The sequence below is a fragment of the Rhinoraja longicauda genome, chromosome 7 (genome assembly GCF_053455715.1).
Source record: "Rhinoraja longicauda isolate Sanriku21f chromosome 7, sRhiLon1.1, whole genome shotgun sequence".
NCBI lineage: Eukaryota > Metazoa > Chordata > Chondrichthyes > Rajiformes > Arhynchobatidae > Rhinoraja > Rhinoraja longicauda.
Window position 1 is genome coordinate 328913 of NC_135959.1, and position 22904 is coordinate 351816.

General features: G+C 53.2%; 1 long non-coding RNA gene across 1 annotated transcript; it reads left to right on the forward strand.

Annotated features, from left to right (window-relative positions):
* Position 1: 1 nt before the first annotated feature.
* Positions 2-21991, forward strand: LOC144595433 (uncharacterized). The gene is made up of 3 exons (XR_013547496.1): positions 2-74; positions 20212-20301; positions 21882-21991. It is a non-coding gene; the product is annotated as an uncharacterized LOC144595433 (long non-coding RNA).
* Positions 21992-22904: the final 913 nt, after the last annotated feature.

A 22904-nucleotide genomic window follows, 5' to 3' on the forward strand; every position in this document is an offset into this window, starting at 1 on the left:
AGGTGAATGGATGTCGTCACTTCCTGGCGGAGAGCCCGCGGCCGCGGACAGTGAGTGAGTGAGGGAGCGCCCGGGTGAGTGAGTGAGGGAGCGCCGCGGGCGGGAGTGAGGGAGCGCCGCGGGGGGGGTGGGTGAGGGAGTAAGGGAGCGCCGCGCGGGGGGTCAGGGAGGGAACGCGGCGGGCGGTGAGGGAGCGCCGCGGGGGGTGAGGGAGCGCCGCGGGGGGGTGGTTGAGGGAGCGCCGCGCGGGGTGGTTGAGGGAGCGCCGCGGGGGGTGAGGGAGCGCCGCGGGGGGTGAGGGAGGGAGGGAGGGAGGGAGCGGGCAAGAGGAGGGAGAGACATGAGGTGGAGTGTGTGGGCCGGAGCAATGATGAGGGTGAAGGTGAGGTGGGGGTTTATAGAAACATAGACAGCAGGTGCAGGAGGAGGCCATTCGGCCCTGCGAGCCTGTACGCACCGCCATTCATTGTGATCATGGCAGATCATCCACAATCAGTACCCCGTGCTACCCTCTCCCCATACCCCCCATACCCGTGCTGCTGTCTCCCCCATACCCCCCATACCCGTGCTGCCCTCTCCCCCATACCCCCCATACCCGTGCCTGCCCTCTCCCCCATACCCCCCATACCCGTGCTACCCTCTCCCCCATACCCCCCATACCCGTGCTACCCTCTCCCCCATACCCCCCATACCCGTGCTACCCTCTCCCCCATACCCCCCATACCCGTGCTACCCTCTCCCCCATACCCCCCATACCCGTGCCTGCCCTCTCCCCCATACCCCCCTGAGTCCACTAGCCCCTAGAGCTCTGTCATGGAATGGATGGGAGTCAGAGGGAACCATCCCTTTGTCAATAGACAATAGACAATAGGTGCAGGAGTAGGCCATTCAGCCCTTCGAGCCAGCACCGCCATTCAATGTGATCATGGCTGATCACTCTCAATCAGTACCCCGTTCCTGCCTTCTCCCCATACCCCCTCACTCCGCTATCCTTAAGAGCTCTATCCAGCTCTCTCTTGAAAGCATCCAACGAACTGGCCTCCACTGCCTTCTGAGAGGGGTTTAACAAAGACACAAGAAAGGTCTTTTGGTTTTCACTAACGAGTCTGAAGAAGGGTCTCGACCCGAAACATCACCCATTCTTTCCCTCCAGAGATGCTGCCTGTTCCACAGAATTACAGCAGCGTTTTATGTCCATCTTCAGTGTAAACCAGCATCTGCAGTTCCTTCCTACACTGTGTCTCTGGAGAACATGGACAAGTGACATTTTGGGTCAGGCTCCTTTGGACTGATTGTGGGGGGGGGGGGGATGTGGAAGAGGGGAGGCGAAGGGAAGGACAAAGTGTGGCAGGTAACAGGTGAGGGCGACTTCGATCGGCCTATCTGCCACGCTTTGTCCTGCCCATCCAAATTTCTTACCCTGCACCCTCCTCCCGAACCAAAACGTCACCTATCCATGTTCTCCAGAGATGCTGCCTGACCCGCTGAGTTATTCCAGCACTCTGTGAAACGTCACCTATCCATGTTCTCCAGAGATGCTGCCTGACCCGCTGAGTTACTCTGGTATTTGTGGCTTCTTTTAGAGGCCATCACCTGTAGTGTCTACATAGTAAAGAGTGGTTTTGCCATGTAGAGGCAGTGTGTTTAATGTGTGGATTGAGTGATGTTGAGGCTGCTCCTGTACTGAACTTTTCAATATCTATAGAAGATGGGTGTTGTAAAAATATGAGGTTGGTGTTATTGTCATTTACACATGTGCTGTGAGGTACAGGTACAATGGAAAGCTTGCTTACAGCTGCATCACAGACACACAACCAAACACACACAAAATGCATTATGAATAAATTATACATTAATCACAATTTCGTAAAGAAAGAAGACTGCAAGAAGCAGGACATTTGTGCTAAATTATAATCAGAAGAAGAAACAAGACATGCTCGCGTAAGACGTGGTCCGTGGCGTTCTGTTGCCGAGGTAGGATTAGGGTTCAGCTCAGTCCAGTTTACTGTCACGTGTACCGAGGTACAGTGAAAAGCTTTTGTTGTGCGCTAACCAGTCAGCGGAAAGTCAATAAGTGATTACACTCGAGCCGTTTTCATTGTACAGATACATGATAAGGGAAAAACGTTTAGTGCAAAGTAAAGCCAGCAAAGTCCGATCAAGGATAGTCCAAGGGTCATGAAAGAGGTAGATAGTAGTTCAGCACTGCTCTCTGGCTGTGGTAGGACGGTTCTGTTCAGTTGCCTGATAGCAGCTGGAAGAAACTGTCCTTGAATGTGGAGGTGTGCATTTTTACACTTGTGTGAGTCCGTTCAAGAACCTGACTGTTGCAGGGAAGTAGCTGTTCCTAGACGTGGTGGGGTGGGACTTCAGGCTTCTGCACCTGAATATGATTGCACAGAGCAGTTTTGCTGGTGCTTTTACCCATTGGTTTAACTTGGGCACCATCTCATTACACTTTTATAAGATGTATATAATCCACCACCCTTGGACAGGGTATCATCAAGCTGACCAAAGATTTGGAAGGGAGGAAAGCAGAAAGGGAAGTAGAAAATTACTTTGAGTGTGGGAGGTAGAAATCAGGAAAGAGAGGGGAAAGCAGCCTGGTTGTGTTCACTGGAGCAGAACAGGTGAGCTGGAGGCATGGGGAGAACGCTACTGAAACGTGACGTGCAGATCAAGGAGGCAGTTCAAACAAGATGGGAAATAGAAGTGAGGCCGATCATAGGGAAATCTTCAGACAGACAGAAGGTGATCAGACCAGGCTGTGGGTTGAACTGAAGATTAAACTGAGCTTATTGTTGTGGGAGTTCACTGCTGATCTCCACAAGAACGTGTTGGCGAATCTCTGACAAGTTCCAAACCAGCCAGGTAGACAAAGAGGAGGTGGTGAATGTCTGTTGATTGTGCACAGCTAATGGAAACAAGGGTGCAGGGAAAAGAATAGCCTCAGATTGTAGAAATGCCCAGGACAAGGGTTCAGTTGAACACACTCATCTCAGTGAATGGAGTGGGAATGTACAAAGCACGATTAGTAAGTTTGCAGATGTGCGTGGTGTTGTAGACGGTGAAGATGGTTATCAAATATCAATGCAGGATCCTGATCAGCTGGGCCAGTGGGCTGAGGAATGGCAAATGGGATTAAATGTTGTATAACCACAGCAGGACCGTCACAGTGAATGGCAGAGTCCAATGAGGAGGAGAGATCACGGAGTATCAGGGGTTATGGGGAGAGGAGGGAGAGATAGTCAACCATGATTGAACGGCAGAGTAGGCTTGATGGGCCAGATGGCCTAATTCTACTTGTTCCTCGTGACATTGTGTTCCGTTTTAGTCACCCTAATTCTGCTCCAATCATATGACCTTATGAATACAAGGACAGAGTTCTCTGAAAATAGCGATGCAGTTAGATAAATGGTAAAGAGGAAAGCCTTCACCTGTCAAAGAATTGAGTACAGAGGTTGGGATGGTATGTTACAGTTGTATCAAATATTGGTGAGGCCCCATTTGGAATTTTGGAAAGGCTTGGACAGAGTGGATGTGGAGAGGATGTTTCCACTAGTGGGAGAGTCTAGGACCAGAGGGCACAGCCTCAGAATTAAAGGACGTTCCATTAGGAAGGAGATGAGGAGGAATTTCTTTAGTCAGAGGGTGGTGAATCTGTGGAATTCTTCACCACAGACGGCTGTGGAGGTCAAGCCAGTGGATATTTTTAAGACAGAGATTGATAGATTGTTGATTAGTACAGGTGTCAGGGGTTATGGGGAGAAGGCAGAATAATGGGTTTAGGAGGGAGAGATAGACCCCCCTGGTTGAATGGCGGAGTAGACTTGATGAGCCAATTGGCCTAATTTTACTCCTATTCTTTACGACCTTGTGTTTGGTTTTAATCATCCTGCTGTTAGACAGATGCCATGAAGCTGGAGAGAGTGCAGACATGAATGGGGATATCACTAGGACTTGAGATGTTGAGCTAGAGGGAGAGGTTGGACAGACTGCGACTTTATTCCTTGGAGCCTGAGGGGTGATCCTAGAGAGGTGTATAAAATCATGAGTGGAATCATTCGGGTGAATGCAGGCATGAGTACAGCTTTAAAGTGAGATGTAATAGGAACCTGAGGGGAAACTGTTTGCACACACTGTATGGAATGAGCTGCAGATGAGGTATTAATGGCAGGGACTATGACAACATTTAAATGATGTTTGGATGCGCCCCATTTCTCCCACCGTCCGGTCCCCTTCCCCCAGCCCCTCCCTTTAGTATCACTGTCCTTTGTCTTTATCTTTTATCGTCTACCCATCTATGGCTTTTGTCCACCCACCTGCCAACAAACCCCCTCACCTGTACCCAGAGAAGGGTCTCGACCCGAAACGTCGCCTATTCCTTTTCTCCAGAGATGTTGCCTGACCCACTGAGTTACTCCAGCATTTTGTGTCTCTCCATATCACGTGCCTTGCTTTGTCCTGCCCCCACCTCTCTTCCAGCTTTCTCTCCCCACTCCATCAGCCTGAAGAAGGGGCTCGACCCGAAATGTCACCTATCCATGTTCTCCACAGATGCTGCCTGACCCGCTGAGTTACTCCAGCACTCTGTGAATCGTCACCTATCCATGTTCTCCACAGATGCTGCCTGACCCACTGAGTTAATCCAGCACTCTGTGAAACGTCACCTATCCATGTTCTCCACAGATGCTACCTGACCCGCTGAGTTACTCCAGTACTTTATGTCTTTTTATGTAAACCAGCATCTGCAGTTCCTTGTGTCCACAGTGATGATATTGTTTACAAACTCCACTGGCTCCCCATCCCCCAGAGAATCCAGTACAAAATCCTCCTCATAACCTACAAAGCCCTCCATAACCTGGCCCCATCCTACCTGACCGACCTCCTCCACAGGCACACTCCCACCTGTACCCTCTGCTCTGCTGCTGCCAATCTCCTATCCCCCCACATCCGGACCAAACTCAGATCCTGGGGGGACAGGGCTTTCTCCATCGCTGCTCCCACCCTATGGAACTCACTACCCCAAACCGTTAGAGACTCCCCCACACTCACCACATTCAAAACATCGCTGAAGTCTCACCTGTTCAGCACTGCCTTCAACCACTGAAGGTCACCTCACCTTCTGTCTCCTTTCTCTGTTCGTTTACTTATTTACTTATTTATCTATTTATTCATTTCCCTATGTTCTCTAAATCTCTGTAAAGCGTCTTTGAGTATATGAAAAGCGCTATATAAATAAAATGCATTATTATTATTATTATTGTTAAATTGGGATCAGGCCAGTTCTTCTAGACCAAGATGTCTTTCATCAAAATTGCGTTGGAAAGAGGAAGATAAATTTGACCCTGCAAAGGGCTCAGGGTGAAGGCGTGTCACAACGGCCTGGATAACAGATGCACAGAGGGTGAGACGGGGGAATAGGAAGCTGGTGCTGAGAACTCAGTACAGCAGACAATGGAATCGTTCAGGATGTGAAGGAATAACATTTAAAGGGAATTGGGAACCAAATCAGGGAAGATGCAAAAGTGTTTGTGCATGAAGCAAGGGGGTGAGCCAGTCCGCCTGTGGTTTGTTAGCCACACCCCCACACACGCACGCACACACACGCGCACACACACACACACACACCTCCACACACACACGCACACACACACACCCCCACACACGCACACACACCCCCACACACCCACCCTCCACACCCACGCACACACACACCCACACACACCCCCACTCACCCACCACGCACACACACACACCCTCCACACACGCGCACACACACCCACACGCACACACACACACACCCCCACACACACACACACACACCCCCACACACCCACCCTCCACACACGCGCACACACGCACACACCCACACGCACACACACACACCCACACACAATGTGATCAGCCATGATCACATTGAATGGCGGTGCTGGCTCGAAGGGCCGAATGGCCTCCTCCTGCACCTATTGTCTATTGTCAGACAGTGCAGGGAAACCCCTCATGAATACTTCACGGCTGTCTTTACAGAAGAGTCGGGGTGATGTTGATGTCTTTGTTCAGGTGAAGTGATACAGGGTAACATACACAGTAACAGAGGAAGGTGAAGGGATTTAATATCTTTCCGAATGTAGAAATTGGATGAAATATTTCTCGGGCTGTTTAAAAAAACTGTAGATATATTCAACTGCATGTTGTCAAACTAATGAGCGGTGCAGCGGGTAGAGCAGCTGCCACGAGGAGCTAGTGACCGGGTTCCATCCTAACCTGTCGTCTTTGTGGAGTTTGCACGTTCACTCTGTGACCTCGTGGGGTTCCCCAGGGTGCTCTAGGTTCATACGGTCATAAGTGACAGGAGCAGAATTTGGCCTTTCAGCCCATCAAGTCCGCCATTCAATCATGGCTGATCTATCTCTCCTTCCTAACCCCATTCTCCTGCCTTCTCCCCATAACCCCTGACATCCATACTAATCAAGAATCTATCTATCTCTGCCTTAAAAATATCCACTGACTTGTGGCCTCCACAGCCTTCGGTGGGAAAGAATTCCACAGATTCACCGCCCTCTGGCTAAAGACATTCCTCCTCATCTTTCTAAAGAAATGTCCTTTAATCCTGAGGCTGTGACCTCTAATCCTAGAGTCTCCCACTAGTGGAAACATCCTCTCCACATCCACTCTATCCAAGCCTTTCACTGTTCTGTACGTTTCAATGAGGTCCCCCCTCATTCATCTAAACTCCAGCGAGTACAGGCCCAGTGCCGACAAAAGCTCATCATAGGTTAACCCACTCATTGCTGGGATCATTCTTGTAACATTAGCAAATTTGCAGATGATACAAAGCTGTGTGGCAGTGTGAGCTGTGAGGAAGATGCTATAAGGTTGCAGGGTGACTTGGACAGGTTGTGTGAGTCGGTGGATGCATGGCAGATGCAGTTTAATGTGGATAAGTGTGAGGTTATCAACTTTGGTGGTAAGAATAAGAAGGCAAAGTATTATCTGAATGGTGTCCCGGAATGGCGGGACTATCGTATGTTGAAAGGCTGGAGCGATTGGGCTTGTATACACTGGAATTTAGAAGGATGAGGGGGGATCTTATTGAAACATATAAGATAATTAGGGGATTGGACACATTAGAGGTAGATAACATGTTCCCAATGTTGGGGGAGTCCAGAACAAGGGGCCACAGTTTAAGAATAAGGGGTAGGCCATTTAGAACGGAGATGAGGAAGAACTTTTTCAGTCAGAGGGTGGTGAAGGAGTGGAATTCTCTGCCTCAGAAGGCAGTGGAGGCCAGTTCGTTGGATGCTTTCAAGAGAGAGCTGGATAGAGCTCTTAAGGATAGCGGAGTGAGGGGGTATGGGGAGAAGGCAGGAACGGGGTACTGATTGAGAGTGATCAGCCATGATCGCATTGAATGGCGGTGCTGGCTCGAAGGGCTGAATGGCCTACTCCTGCACCTATTGTCTATTGTCTATTGTGTCAAGTTAGGAAAAGGGGACTTACAACGGGATCTTGGTGTCCTAGTGCATCAGTCACTGAAAGGAAGCATGCAGGTACAGCAGGCAGTGAAGAAAGCCAATGGAATGTTGGCCTTCATAACAAGAGGAGTTGAGTATAGGAGCAAAGAGGTCCTTCCGCAGTTGTACAGGGCCCTAGTAAGACCTCACCTGGAGTACTGTGTGCCGTTTTGGTCTCCAAATTTGAGGAAGGATATTCTTGCTATTGAGGGCGTGCAGCGTAGGTTTAACAGGTTAATTCCTGGAATGGTGGGACTGTCGTATGTTGAAAGACTGGAGCGGCTAGGCCTGTATACACTGGAATTTAGAAGAATGAGAGGGGATCTTATCGAAACATACGATTATTAAGGGGTTGGACACGTTAGAGGCAGGAAACATGTTCCCAATGTTGGGAGAGTCCAGAACAAGGGGCCACAGTTTAAGAATAAGGGGCAGGCCATTAGAACGGAGATGAGAAAAAAACTTTTCAGTCAGAGAGTTGTAAATCTGTGGAATTCACTGCCTCAGAAGGCAGTGGAGGCCAAGTCTCTGAATTCATTCAAGAGAGAACTAGATAGAGCTCTTACGGATAGCGGAGTCAGGGGGTATGGGGAGAAGGCAGGAACGGGGTACTGATTGAGAATGATCAGCCATGATCACATTGAATGGTGGTGCTGGCTCGAAGGGTCAAATGGCCTCCTCCTGCACCTATTGTCTATTGTAAACCTCCTCTGGACCCTCTCCAGAGCCAGCACATCCTTCCTCAGATATGGGGCCCACAATTGCTCACAATATTCCAAATGCAGCCTGACCAGCGCCTTATACAGCCTCAGCATCACACCCCTGTTTTTGTGTACAAGTCCTCTCGAAATAAATGCTAGCATTGCGTTTGCCTTCCTTACTACTGATTTGACTTGCAGATTAACTTTCTGGGAATCGTGCACCAGCGCTCCCAAGTCCCTTTGCATCTGCGATATCTGGATTCTCTCCCCATTTCACTCAGAGATGTGAGTGTTTGTAGGTTAATTCGGCTCTGTAAATTGCCCCAAGTGTGTGGAGTAGATGAGAATGTGGGATAACATAAAGCTAGCGTGGGCTCGATGGGCTGAAGGGCCTGCTTCTGTGCTGTATCTCTAAACTATGGAAAGAAACAGACACTTTGGAAATCTGGAATCCAGTGTGAGAGTTGTTGATGGCAGTGGAGATGTGGTTGTGGAGGGAGGGACACGGCAGTGATTCACGTACCTGACTTGTCCGTAATGTGCAAATGTTAGGATCATCAAACGTGTTTGAACAAGTGCAGAGGGTAGAGGAGTGGTGGTGATGAAGAAAACGTGTGTGATCAGGCGGGACCGAGAGAGGGCTTCCTGCTCACACCAAACCTGTCGGTGACTGGAAATAGACGAGTAAATGGGAACAAGAGAGAACTTAAATACAAAGACGATGACCATGAAACAGTGCAGCACAGGAACAGGTCCTTCAACCCAACGTGACACAGCAGAACATGATGCTGTTAAACTAATCCCTGCCTGCCTGCCCTTGTCCCTGTGCCTCTGTTCCCTGCAGATCCATGTGTGTATCTAAAAGCCTATCGTATCTGTCTCCACGACACCCCCCCCCCCCTCCCCCACAGCACGCTCCAAGCACCTGTCATTCTCTGTGTTAAACATTTGCCCCACACATCTCTACACTTTACACCTCTTGGAGCGAATCGCTTACTCGATGACAGCAGACAGTCGGCAGTAACGACCCCCCCTCACTGTGGTGCGTTACAACAGGGGTTTACTGTGCATGTAACTGGTGCCGACCACACGTGCTGGAAATACTGAACAGACCAGGCAGTGTCTGCGCAGTAGACAATAGACAATAGGTGCAGGAGTAGGCCATTCAGCCCTTCGAGCCAGCACCGCCATTCAATGCGATCTTGGCTGATCACTCTCAATCAGTACCCCATTCCTGCCTTCTCCCCATACCCCCTCACTCTGCTATCCTTAAGAGCTCTATCCAGCTCTCTCTTGAAAGCATCCAACGAACTGGCCTCCACTGCCTTCTGAGGCAGAGAATTCCACACCTTCACCACTCTCTGACTGAAAAAGTTCTTCCTCATCTCCGTTCTAAATGGCCTACCCCTTATTCTTAAACTGTGGCCCCTTGTTCTGGACTCCCCCAACATTGGGAACATGTTTCCTGCCTCTAATGTGTCCAATCCCCTAATTATCTTATATGTTTCAATAAGATCCCCCCTCATCCTTCTAAATTCCAGTGTATACAAGCCTAATTGCTCCAGCCTTTCAACATACGACAGTCCCGCCATTCCAGGAATCAACCTAGTGAACCTACGCTGCACGCCCTCAATAGCAAGAATATCCTTCCTCAAATTTGGAGACCAAAACTGCACACAGTACTCCAGGTGCGGTCTCACCAGGGTCCGGTACAACTGTAGAAGGACCTCTTTGCTCCTATACTCAACTCCTCTTGTTACGAAGGCCAACATTCCATTGGCTTTCTTCACTGCCTGCTGTACCTGCATGCTTCCTTTCAGTGACTGATGCACTAGGACACCCAGATCTCGTTGAACATCCCCTCTTCCTAACTTGATGTGCATCCCCTCTTCCTAGACAGATGTGCAACAAAGCAGTCAGGTGTCTTTAGGCAACACCTGTGGACAACATGGACAGGTGACGTTTCACAGAGTGCTGGAGTAACTCAGCGGGTCAGGCAGCATCTGTGGAGAACATGGACAGGTGACGTTTCACAGAGTGCTGGAGTAACTCAGCGGGTCAGGCAGCATCTGTGGAGAACATGGACAGGTGACGTTTCAGGTTCAGCCTGAAGTCTAAAGAAGGGTCCCGACTCGAACGTCACCTACCCATGTTCTCCAGAGATGCTGCCTGTCTGCCTTTTGTAAACCAACATCTGCAGTTCCTTGTTCTCCAGCCTGTCCCTCAGTGGCCCGCTGCCTGCCAGCGTCTGTTCTGGAGATGAGGCCCAGGTCACGTTGGAGATGTCCTCTTTGTCGAGGAAATAGAGCTCGTCCCCACCGTGACTCACCGAGTCCTCACCCACATCTGCCCAGTCTGACCCGGGTCAGACGGCCTGTCCCACCAGCCTTGCCCCACTGTCCCACACTGACCCGGGTCAGACGGCCTGTCCCACCAGCCTTGCCCCACTGTCCCACACTGACCCGGGTCAGACGGCCTGTCCCACCAGCCTTGCCCCACTGTCCCCAGGACAGACTCACTGACCCGGGTCAGACGCCCTGCCCACCAGCCTTGCCCCACTGTTACCCACACTGACCCAGGACAGACTCACTGACCCGGGTCAGACTCACTGTTCCACGAGCCTTGCCCCACTGTCCCCACACTGACCCAGGACAGACTCACTGTTCCACCAGCCTTGCCCCACTGTCCCCACACTGACCCAGGACAGACTCACTGTTCCACCAGCCTTGCTCCACTGTTACCCACACTGACCCAGGACAGACTCACTGACCCGGGACAGACGGCCTGTCCCACCAGCCTTGCCCCACTGTCCCCACACTGACCCGGGACAGACTCACTGACCTGGGACAGACGCCCTGCCCACCAGCCTTGCCCCACTGTTACCCACACTGACCCAGGACAGACTCACTGCCCCACCAGCCTTGCCCCACTGCCCCCACACTGACCCGGGACAGACTCACTGACCCGGGTCAGACGCCCTGCTCACCAGCCTTGCCCCACTGTCCCCACACTGACCCAGGACAGACACCCTGCCCCACCAGCCTTGCCATCCAGCACATGGTTCCTGCCACTGCTGTCTGTTGCCGTGATCCACCCCCAGTCTAGACGGCTGTCACTGAATCCGTGCGGTCAATCACTTAACTTTTGTCACTTCCTCAAAAAACTCAGTCACGTTGTAAGACACGTCCTTCATGGGGTCATAAGTGATAGGAGCAGAACGAGGCCATTCGGCCCATCATCTACTCCGCCATTCAATCATAATAATAATAATAATAATGCATTTTATTTATATAGCGCTTTTCATATACTCAAAGACGCTTTACAGAGATTTTGAGAACATAGGGAAATTAATAAATAGATAAATAAGTAAATAAATAAATGAACAGAGAAAGGAGACAGAAGGTGAGGTGACCTTCAGTGGTTGAAGGCAGTACTGAACAGGTGAGACTTCAGTGATGTTTTGAATGTGGTGAGTGTGGAGGAGTCTCTAACGGTTTGGGGTAGTGAGTTCCATAGGGTGGGAGCAGCGATGGAGAAAGCCCTGTCCCCCCAGGATCTGAGTTTGGTCCGGATGTGGGGGGATAGGAGATTGGCAGCGGCAGAGCGGAGGGTGCAGGTGGGAGTGTGCCTGTGGAGGAGGTCGGTCAGGTAGGATGGGGCCAGGTTATGGAGGGCTTTGTATGTTATGAGGAGGATTTTGTACTGGATTCTCTGGGGGATGGGGAGCCAGTGGAGTTTATAAAGGACGGGGGTGATATGGTCACGGATCGAGGTGTGTGTGAGTAGACGGGCAGCGGAGTTTTGAATGTATTGAAGTTTATTGATGATTTTTGAGGGTGCGCCATAGAGGAGGCTGTTGCAGTAGTCCAGACGGGAGGTGATGAAGGCGTGGATGAGGGTTTCTGCAGCTGTGGAGGAGAGGGATGGACGGAGACGGGCAATGTTTTTGAGGTGGAAGAAGGCTGTCTTTGTGATGTGTTTGATGTGTTTGTCGAAGGAGAGGGTTTGATCAAGGATGATTCCAAGATTCCGGATGTGAGGTGAGGTGGATACTGGGAGACCATCAATGTTGAGGATGAAGTTTTGGGTGGATTTGGTGAGCGTTTTTGGACCAATGATGATGATTTCAGATTTGTTGCAATTGAGTTTGAGGAAGTTTGATTGAAGCCAAGATTTTATTTCAGTGATGCAGTTTGTCAGTGTAGAGTGTGTGGTGGGGGAGATTGACTTGGTGGAGATGAGGAGCTGGATATCATCGGCGAAGCAGTGGAAGTTGAGACCATGACGGCGGATTAATTGACCAAGGGGGAACAGGTAGAGGATGAAGAGGAGGGGGCCAAGGACTGAGCCTTGGGGGACACCATTTACAGTTGTTAATGGAGATGAACTGGTGTCTGTCAGAGAGGTAAGATTTGAACCAGATAGGGCTGTGCCGGTGATGTTAAGGGAGGTTTCAATCATGGCTGATCTATCTCTCCTTTTCAAACCGTTGTCACTTACTCCACCCATCTGCCACTCACCTGTATCCACTTATCCCTTGCCATCTTGTACCATCTTCCCCAGCTTTCTCCCCACGACTAACAGTGTGGGGAACATGGATAGGTGACGTTTCTCAGAGTGCTGGAGTAACGACTAACAGTGTGGGGAACATGGATAGGTGACGTTTCTCAGAGTGCTGGAGTAACGACTAACAGTGTGGGGAACATGGATAGGTGACGTTTCTCAGAGTGCTGGAGTAACGACTAACAGTGTGGGGAACATGGATAGGTGACGTTTCTCAGAGTGCTGGAGTAACGATTAACAGTGTGGGGAACATGGATAGGTGACGTTTCTCAGAGTGCTGGAGTAACGACTAACAGTGTGGGGAACATGGATAGGTGACGTTTCTCAGAGTGCTGGAGTAACGACTAACAGTGTGGGGAACATGGATAGGTGACGTTTCTCAGAGTGCTGGAGTAACGACTAACAGTGTGGGGAACATGGATAGGTGACGTTTCTCAGAGTGCTGGAGTAACGATTAACAGTGTGGGGAACATGGATAGGTGACGTTTCTCAGAGTGCTGGAGTAACGATTAACAGTGTGGGGAACATGGATAGGTGACGTTTCTCAGAGTGCTGGAGTAACGATTAACAGTGTGGGGAACATGGATAGGTGACGTTTCTCAGAGTGCTGGAGTAACGATTAACAGTGTGGGGAACATGGATAGGTGACGTTTCTCAGAGTGCTGGAGTAACGACTAACAGTGTGGGGAAGGGTCCTGACCCGAAACGCCACCTAATCCATTCCTTCCACCGATGCTGCCTGACCCACTGACTTCCTCCAGCACTTTGTACTTTGCTCAAGGGCCCAGCGCCTGCTGTTCCTTGTGTGTTGTAGGGAAGTTTGACACAGTTGGTGGTGTGGGCTGAGGGAAGTCCCTGCCAGTTGTCTGCTCCCACCTGCTGAGGTGTTGTACACAGGTACATGAGCTGTGATAGAGGTGTTGTACACAGGTACATGAGCTGTGATAGAGGTGTTGTACACAGGTACATGAGGGGTAGGTAGTCAGAACCTTCTTCCCAGCGTGGACACAACATGCTGGAGTAACTCAACTGGTCAGGCAGCATCTGTGGAGAGAAGGAATGAGTGAAGTTTCAGGTGGAGACCCTTCTTCAAATTGATGATGATGACAGACAGGAGTATTGTATACAGGGTAGGTGGTCAGAACCTTCTTCCCAGAGTGGAGATGTCACAGACTAGAGGGCACAGCACCTGCTCATTCCTCCACCTTCCTGCTCCAACTGTGCTTCAGAAAGCTGGAGTTTGTCCGGTTCACTCTCCCCCATTGCGGCCTGTGTCTCTGGAACTGAACAATGCTGAGAACTATATTCTGCACTCCGTATCTTCCCCTTTGCTCTGCCTATTGCATGTATGTATGGTATTATCTGACCTGTTTGCATAGCTGCTCACTGTACCACAGTACATGTGACAACAGGAGCACCTAAACCTTTTAAGGTGAGAGGGGCAAAGTTTAAAGACGTTGTGTGGGGCAAATGTTTTACACAGAGGAGGGTGGGGGCCTGAAACGGGCTGCCAGGGGTGGGGGTGGGGGCAGATGCCATAGTGGGGTTTAAGAGGCTTTTGTTTAGCTACAGATATGCAGGGAATGGAGGGGGGCGGGAGTGGGTGGGGATGTGGTCACTCTGAGTGTGGGGGGGGGGGGAGGGGAGTGTTGACACCCGGTTGTTTGTGTTGGGGGAGCGGTCGGCTGCTGGTGAATGGGGGGTGGGGGTGGGGAGTGTTTGTGTTGGGGGAGCGGTCGGCTGCTGGTGAATGGGTGTGTGAGTCGGACACTGCCGGGGGCAAAGTCCAGGCTCGGCCCCAGCTCGGTGTCCAAACACCACCTGCTGGCCGGCCGACAGCTCTGTGTGCTGGGGCCGTGCATGTGGTTCCTGGCATTCACGGTACTGCTGGTGGAGGGGTTGCAGCCGGTGAGTCTGGTCCTGTCTGGTGGGGCAGGCAGTGAGAGTGCTGAGCCGGTCGGTGTGCGGGGGCTTGGAGCTGTCTGGTGGGGCAGGGGGTGAGAGTGCTGAGCCGGTCGGTGTGCCGGGGGCAGGGAGCTGTCTGGTGGGGCAGGGGGTGAGAGCGCTGAGCCGGTCGGTCGGTGTGCGGGGGCTTGGAGCTGTCTGGTGGGGCAGGGGGTGAGAGTGCTGAGCCGGTCGGTGTGCCGGGGGCAGGGAGCTGTCTGGTGGGGCAGGGGGTGAGAGCGCTGAGCCGGTCGGTCGGTGTGCGGGGGCTGGGAGCTGTCTGGTGGGGCAGGCAGTGAGAGTGCTGAGCCGGTCGGTCGGTGTGCGGGGGCTTGGAGCTGTCTGGTGGGGCAGGCAGTGAGAGTGCTGAGCCGGTCGGTGTGCGGGGGCTGGGAGCTGTCTGGTGGGGCAGGCAGTGAGAGTGCTGAGCCGGTCGGTGTGCGGGGGCTTGGAGCTGTCTGGTGGGGCAGGGGGTGAGAGCGCTGAGCCAGTCGGTCGGTGTGCGGGGGCTGGGAGCTGTACTCAGGCTTGTCTACACAGCAACACTGACCCAACCTGTTTCCCCTCCCCCCCTCTGCCTGCTACTCAGCTGGTGACGTGGCCCAGAGGGCTGGGGGAGGAGAGGACCTGTGTGTGTGTGTGTGTGTGAGTGTGCACAGAGCTGTGTGTGAGTGAGTGTGCACAGAGCTGTGAATGTGTACACACCAAAATCTGGAGTAACTCAGCAGGTCAGGCAGCATCTCTGCACAACATGGACAGGTAACTTTTCAGAGTGCTGGAGTAACTCAGCGGTACCTGGAGTACTGTGTGCAGTTTTGGTCTCCAAATTTGAGGAAGGATATTCTTGCTATTGAGGGCGCGCAGCGTAGGTTTACCAGGTTAATCCCCGGACTGGCGGGACTGTCATATGTTGAAAGACTGGAGCGACTAGGCTTGTACATGCTGGAATTTAGAAGGATGAGAGGGGATCGTATTGAAACATATAAGATTATGAAGGGATTGGACAAGTTAGAGGCACGAAACATGTTCCCAATGTTGGGGGAGTCCAGAACCAGGGGCCACAGTTTATGAATAAGGGGTAGGCCATTTAGAACGGAGATGATGAAAAAGTTTTTCAGTCAGAGAGTTGTAAATCTGTGGAATTCTCTGCCTCAGAAGGCAGTGGAGGCCAATTCTCTGAATGCATCCAAGAGAGAGCTAGATAGAGCTCTTAATGAGAGTGGAGTCAGGGGGTATGGGGAGAAGGCAGGAACGGGATACTGATTGTGAATGATCAGCCATGATCACATTGAATGGCGGTGCTGATCTCCCCAATCAGTACCCCGTTCCTGCCTCCTCCTGCACCTATTGTGTATTGGGTCAGGCAGCATTTCTGGAGAGAAGGAATGGGTGACGATTCAGGTGGAGACCCTTCTTCAGACTGGTTAGAGGAAAGGGATACAAGAGATATAGAGGGTGATGTAGAGAGATAAAGAACAATGAATGAAAGATGTGCAAAAGAAACAGGCCATTGTTAGGTCCGGCAGAAGGTGCAGAAGCTTGAAAGCGCGCACCACCAGACTCAGGATCAGCTTGTTCCCCGCTGTGATCAGGCTTCTGAACGGCCCTTCCATAAGCTAGGGCACTGTCCGATTCACCTCGACCGCATTGCGGACATTGGACTTTGTCTGTGGAACTGATGCGCTACAATGCTGAGAACTATATTCTGCGCTCTGTATCTTCCCCTTTCCTCTACATAATGTACTTGAGATTGACTTGATTGTATTTACGTCTGGTATGTCTGATCTGTTTGGACAGCATGCAAAACAAAGCTTTTCACTGTACCTCGGTACACGGAACAGTTGTGTTCAGTTCTGGGCACCGTGTTACAGGAAAGATGTTGTCAAGCTGGAAAGGGTGCTGAGAAGATTTACGAGGATGTTGCGGGACTCGAGGGTCTGAGCTACAGGGAGAGGTTGTGTAGGCTGGAACTATTCCAAGGACCGCAGGAGGATGAGGGGTGATCTTTATGTGTAGAGAGCATAGAAACAGAAAAATAGGTGCAAGAGTAGGACATTCGGCCCTTTGAGCCAGTACCGCCATTCAATAGGAGCAAAGAGGTCCTTCTGCAGTTGTACAGGGACCTAGTGAGACCGCACCTGGAGTACTGTGTGCAGTTTTGGTCTCCAAATTTGAGAAAGGACATTCTTGCTATTGAGGGCGTGCAGCGTAGGTTTACTAGGTTAATTCCCGGAATGGCGGGACTGTCGTATGTTGAAAGACTGGAACGACTAGGCTTGTATACACTGGAATTTAGAAGGATGAGAGGGGATCTTATTGAAACATATAAGGTTATTAAGGGGTTGGACACGTTAGAGGCAGGAAACATGTTCCCAATGTTGAGGGAGTCCAGAACCAGTTTAAGAATAAGGGGTCGGCCATTTAGAATGGAGATGAGGAAAAGCTTTTTCGATCAGAGAGTTGTAAATCTGTGGAACTCTCTGCCTCAGAAGGCAGTGGAGGCCAACTCACTGGATGCTTTCAAGAGAGAGTTAGATAGAGCTCTTAAGGATAGCGGAGTCAAGGGATATGGGGAGAAGGCAGGAACGGGGTAGTGATTGTAGATGATCACAGTGAATGGCGGTGCTGGCTGGAAGGGCCGAGCGGCCTACTCCTGCACCTATTGTCTATTGTCCACCCGAGAGCCATCTGCTGCACACTGAGTGCCCACCAGGTGGCAGGTTGACCCACCTGCACTAGTCCCACCTGCCTGAGCTTGGCCCATATCCCCCAAACCTGCCCCATCCACATACCTGTCTACCTGTTTCTTAAATGTTGGGATAATCCCAGCCTCAACCACCTTTGTTCAACAGCTTGTTCCATACTGTGGCCGCTGGTTCTGGACTCCCCCAACATCGGGAACATGTTTCCTGCCTCTAGTGTGTCCAATCCCTTAATAATCTTATATGTTTCAATAAGATCCCCTCTCATCCTTCTAAATTCCAGTGTATACAAGCCTAGTCGCTCCAGTCTTTCAACATACGACAGTCCCGCCATTCTGGGGATTAACCTAGTAAACCAACGCTGCATGCCCTCAATACCAAGAATGTTCTTCCTCAAATTTGGAGACCAAAACTGTACACAGTACTCCAGGTGCGGTCTCACCAGGGCCCTGTACAACTGCAGAAGGACCTCTTTGCTCCTATACTCAACTCCCCTTGTTACGAGGAGGGGAGGTGTAGGCAGTGCTGGGTCCCACATCGACATCCTTCACTGCACGCACCAACCAACCATGTAGATGTACTGTGAAAAGGAACTGCAGGTGCTGCTTTATACCAGAGATAGACACATGGTGCTGGAGTAACTCAGCAGGTCAGGCAGCATCTGTGGAGAACATGGATAGGTGACGTTTCACAGAGTGCTGGAGTAACTCAGCGGGTCAGGCAGCATCTGTGGAGAACATGGATAGGTGACGTTTCACAGAGTGCTGGAGTAACTCAGCGGGTCAGGCAGCATCTGTGGAGAACATGGATAGGTGACGTTTTGAGTCGGGTCCACACGTAAACTGAAATACCTACTTATCGATACCTCCTAATCCCTCTGAGACCCCGTCAACATCTGTGAGGACCCCCTGTAACTGACTCACACTCCCCGAGACCCGCTGTAAATAATGACACACACTCCCCGAGACCCCCTGTAACTGACACACTCCCCGAGACCCCCTGTAACTGACACACTTGTCGAGACCCCCTGTAAATACACACACTCCCCGAGACCCCCTGTAAATATACACACTCCCCGAGACCCCCTGTAACTGACACACTCCCCGAGACCCCCTGTAACTGACACACTCCCCGAGACCCCCTGTAAATACACACACTCCCCACGACCCCCTGTAACTGACACACTCCCCGAGACCCCCTGTAAATACACACACTCCCCACGACCCCCTGTAACTGACACACTCCCCGAGACCCCCTGTAAATACACACACTCCCCACGACCCCCTGTAACTGACACACTCCCGGAGACCCCCTGTAAATACACACACTCCCCGAGACCCCCTGTAACTGACACACTCCCCGAGACCCCCTGTAAATACTCAGCACACCCTGTGTACACTCAGGCTCTCGAGCAAGACCCCCCTGACAGACCCCACCCTGCCCTGCACCCCACCTATACTGGCTAATAAAGTATGCATCCCGTTCCCCGCTGCAACCCCTGACCCTGTCACCCCCACTATACTTGGCTAATCTGATTGAGTAATTTATTTCACAAAATGCTGGCTTAACTCAGCAGGAGTCAAGCAGGCAGCATCTAGGAGAGAAGGAATTGGGTGACGTTTTCGGGTCGAGACCCTTCTTCAGACTGATGTTCAGGGAGGTGGGACAAAGGATATGGATTAGATGAGTTGGAGGAGGTGGTCAGGGTGAACCTTCTGTCTCACCTGGTAAGACTGTTTGGGTCTTGGTCCTTGGATGGAGTTGAGGGGGGAGGTAAAGGGACAGGTGTTGCATCTCGTGCGGTTGCAGAGGAAAGTGCCCGGGGTTGGGGTGGTTTGGGTAGGAAGGGACGAGTGGACCAGGGAGTTACGGAGGGAACGGTCTCTGCGGAACACAGAGAGGGGAGGGGATGGGAAGATATGGCCAGTGGTGGGGTCCTGTTGGAGGTGACGGAAATGTTGGCGGATGATTTGTTGGATCCGCTGGCTGGTGGGGTGGAAGGTGAGAACGAGGGGGATTCTGTCCTTGTTGCGAGTGGGGGGAGGGGGAGCAAGAGCGGAGCTGCGGGATGTAGAAGAGACCCTAGTGAGAATCTGATAGTCTGAGAGTCACCAACATGGAAGTCTTTTCCGCAAGTTAGAGGATTCTAAAACTAGAGGGCACAGGGTTAAGGTGAGATGGGGGAGATTGAAGAGGGACCTGACGGGCAACATTTTCACGCAGCGCGCAGTCCGTATCTGGAACGAGCTGCCAGAGGAAGCTCCAGAAGCTGTTCAACGACATTTGGACAGAATCATGTTTGAAACTGTGGAGTGAAACACAAAGTGCTCAGTTGGTCAGGCAGCATCTGTGGTGGGAATGAACAAATGATGTATTGGGTTGTTGGAGTTGAGTTTATGGTCACGTGTACCGAGGTACAGTGAAAAGCTTTTGTTGCGTGCTAACCAGTCAGCGGAGAGGCAATGCATGTTTACAATCGATTAGTTTACAGTGTATAGTCACGGGATAAAGGGAATAATGTTTAGTGCAAGTTCTAGCCAAGATAGTCCGAGGGCTACCAGAGGTGGACAGTAGTTCAGTGCTGCCCTTCCACAGTCACAGGTGAGACGTGTTGAGAGGGCAATGGCCCCTCTGATTAGTGAGGGACATAGATGGGGTAGACAGTCAGAGCCTTGTCCCTGGGATGGGGAAGTCAATGACCAGCGGGCGTGGCGTGGGGGCGAGAGAGGAACGTGAGCGTGGCCAGATTCCTATGCTGACCATTAACCCTGGGCTGTCCAGCAGATCTGAACGATGACCGACGGGGTCATGGGAAAAGCTGCCACCATGGAGATCGTCATTGGCCAGCTGCCCAAGGACGACAGCTTGGAGCAGGTAGAGGGGAGACAGGGGCAGGTGGGGGGGGGGACAGGGGCAGGTAGGGGGGGGGGACGACAGGGGCAGGTGGGGGGGGCAACACAGGGTCTGGGGGAAAGCTGCCACCATGGACATCGTCATTGGCCAGCTGCCCAAGGACAACAGCTTGGAGCAGGTGGGAGGGGGGGGTGGGAACGGGGTCCGGGGGAGGCAGGAACAGGGGGTCCGGGTAGGGAGAGGGGGGGGGGGAGGGAACATCAACGGGAATAGTGACCAGCTGCCCAAGGACGACAGCTTGGAGCAGATATGGGGGGGGGGGGGGGGGGGGGGGGTGGAACAAGAGGTCCAGGATGGGGCAAGGGGGGCAGGTAGGCCCAGGGGGGGGGGGCGCGGGAGCAGGCTCCAGGTGTCCGTGTACCCCAAGGCTGGGCCTCCTCATGCCCGTTCTCCAGGCTCGGGCACGGATGTGGGTCTGATGCCAGCAGCTGTTCACCGGCCCGGCCAGCACCCCGTGTAACCCTGGGGTGTCTCCCCCAGTCCCAGTGACTCCCCCAGTCTGTCTCTACCCGGCCTGTCTGTCCCAGTCAGTCTCTACCCGGCCTGTCTGTCCCAGTCAGTCTCTACCCGGCCTGTCTGTCCCAGTCTGTCTCTACCCAGCCTGTCTCCCCCAGTCTGTCTCTACCCAGCCTGTCTCCCCCAGTCTGTCTCTACCCAGCCTGTCTCCCCCAGTCTGTCTCTACCCAGCCTGTCTCCCCCAGTCTGTCTCTACCCAGCCTGTCTCCCCCAGTCTGTCTCTACCCGGCCTGTCTGTCCCAGTCTGTCTCTACCCGGCCTGTCTGTCCCAGTCCCAGTGTCTCCCCCAGCCTGTCTCCCCCAGTCTGTCTCTACCCGGCCTGTCTGTCCCAGTCTGTCTCTACCCGGCCTGTCTGTCCCAGTCCCAGTGTCTCCCCCAATCTGTCTCCCCCAGTCTGTCTCTACCCGGCCTGTCTGTCCCAGTCTGTCTCCCCCAGTCCCAGTGTCTCCCCCAGTCAGTCTCTACCCGGCCTGTCTCCCCCAGTCTGTCTCTACCCGGCCTGTCTGTCCCAGTCTGTCTCTACCCGGCCTGTCTGTCCCAGTCCCAGTGTCTCCCCCAGTCTGTCTCTACCCAGCCTGTCTCCCCCAGTCTGTCTCTACCCGGCCTGTCTGTCCCAGTCAGTCTCTACCCGGCCTGTCTGTCCCAGTCAGTCTCTACCCGGCCTGTCTGTCCCAGTCTGTCTCTACCCGGCCTGTCTGTCCCAGTCAGTCTCTACCCGGCCTGTCTGTCCCAGTCTGTCTCTACCCGGCCTGTCTGTCCCAGTCTGTCTCTACCCGGCCTGTCTGTCCCAGTCTGTCTCTACCCGGCCTGTCTGTCCCAGTCAGTCTCTACCCGGCCTGTCTGTCCCAGTCTGTCTCTACCCGGCCTGTCTGTCCCAGTCTGTCTCTACCCGGCCTGTCTGTCCCAGTCTGTCTCTACCCGGCCTGTCTGTCCCAGTCTGTCTCTACCCCGGCCTGTCTGTCCCAGTCTGTCTCTACCCGGCCTGTCTGTCCCAGTCTGTCTCTACCCGGCCTGTCTCCCCCAGGACCTGCAGCAGGTGATGGTGTCGGGGCCCAACCTGAATGAGACCAGTGTGGTGAGCGGGGGCTACGGTGCCAGCGCCGAGGGAATCGTCGCCACCGCCTCCATCAAAGGTGAGTCCCCACGGACAGCAGGGGCAGCCAGTGGGCCGAGTGGCCTGTACCCGGGGTGGTGGGAGGGGATGTGTGTGTGTGGGAGGGGAGGGGAGGGTCTCCGGTGGGTCGGGGGGGTGATCTGTGTGGACTCTGGGGAGAGGTGGGAGCTGGGGAGGGGTCTGTGATTGGGGAGGTGGGTGCGGGACACCATTGATGCTGTGTGTTGGGTCTCTGCTCCCTGGCAGAGACGTGGAGGGTGTGTGTGTGTGTAGGCTCTGGGGAGAGGTGGGACTAGGGGTGGACGTAGGGGGGAACAGGGGTAGGGGGGTTATGTGGTAGTGGGGAGGTAGGTGGGAGTAGGGGGGGTTAGGGGGAGTAAGTGGGTAGAGGGGGGGATAGGTGGGACACACTGACGGTGTGCCCTCTCTCTGTGTCCCCGGAGTGCCGGCCCCCCCCCTCTCTCTGTGTCCCCGGAGTGCCGGCCCCCCTCTCTCTGGTCCCCGGAGTGCCCGCCCCCCCCTCTCTGGTTCCCCCTCTCTCTGTGTCCCCGGAGTGCCGGCCCCCCCTCTCTCTGGTCCCCCCTCTCTCTGTGTCCCCGGAGTGCCGGCCCCCCCTCTCTCTGGTCCCCCCCTCTCTCTGTGTCCCCGGAGTGCCTGCCCCCCTCTCTCTGTGTCCCCGGAGTGCCGCCCCCCTCCTCTCGCTGGTCCCCCCTCTCTCTGTGTCCCCGGAGTGCCGGCCCCCCCCCCTCTCTCTGTGTCCCCGGAGTGCCGGCCCCCCCTCTCTCTGCTGGTCCCCGGAGTGCCGCCCCCCCTCTCTCTGGTTCCCCCCTCTCTCTGTGTCGCCGGAGTGCCGGCCCCCCTCTCTCTGGTCCCCGCTGTCGCCTGCCCCCCCCCCCTCTGTGTCCCCGGAGTGCCTGGTCCCCGCTCTCGCCT